Consider the following 1,149-nt stretch of genomic DNA (forward strand, 5'->3'; position numbering starts at 1 on the left):
GAGTTTTAAACTTTAGCAATTTATTAAAAAAATAAGTTTTAAAATTGAATTCTATTTTTTCTTTTTTTGGCTAAACAGATATTCAATGGAATTTTTAATACTAATTGATGTGACTTTTTAGTTTATAACGGAACAATTAATAAATTATTCACAAACAGGTTAAAATCGTTAAATGAATGGCTACATAAATTTGTTATAAAGTTAAATTTCTATCATATAAAATTATATTGTACTTGTATAAGTTTTTTTACAAATTAAAAACAAACTTATAATATCCTATCCATTGCAGTTACTTTATAAAAAATGGATTGAGGAAATAATTGTTAATTCAAAATATCACGATTTAAACATTTTAAATATTTCAGAAACAAAGCTCGCAAATCTAACACTGTTTAAATCTAAAAATCACTCAATGTTTCAAATTATTTTACTTTAATTCAAAATTATTTCAATTAGATTAGATTTATTATTATGTTAAATTATAAAAAAATAAAATTGAATTATAATCCGATTCCCGGTTAGGAACCGGTCGGTTCCGATTCCGAACCGGGACTGGTTTTCTTTAAAAAGTTGGAATCAGTACTGGAACCGGAACCGGGACCGAATTTTCCGGTTCTAGTTCCTCAATTAATCGGCCAGTTCCGGTTTTTTGATTCCGGTTAACTGAGAACCAGAGAACCGTTTAAGCACCCCTAATTGAGACGGACGAAAATGGCAAAATAGGACTCTTAAACTGAGACGGAGGGAGTAATTAATTGGAGTGATTCCATTAATTAATTTTCTCCTGTGCCTCCCCATTACTTTTAAATAAATAAGTAAATAATGATTGAACAAGATGTTCACAAGTCGTCTAAGTCTGAATAAGCTCACATTAATGTCATATTCTTACAATTTTGATACTACTATATTCTAATCATACAAGTATTTAATTTATGATGACAGTTCAGTAATTCCATATCATAGAAGTATTACTATTGTGTATCGTTCTTTTCGTGGAGTAGTACCTCCATTAAGCTAACGTTATAAAGAAAAGATCCATTGAAATATTATTAGTCAAGAATGAGTCTTATCTTATTAGGAGAAAAGATGTTTTTTAAATTAAGAAAGTAATTAATTTTTGACAAAAATAGAAATAATTTCTATTTCTAA

This window comes from Salvia hispanica, chromosome 6, assembly GCF_023119035.1.
Source record: "Salvia hispanica cultivar TCC Black 2014 chromosome 6, UniMelb_Shisp_WGS_1.0, whole genome shotgun sequence".
Taxonomy (NCBI): Eukaryota; Viridiplantae; Streptophyta; class Magnoliopsida; order Lamiales; family Lamiaceae; genus Salvia; species Salvia hispanica.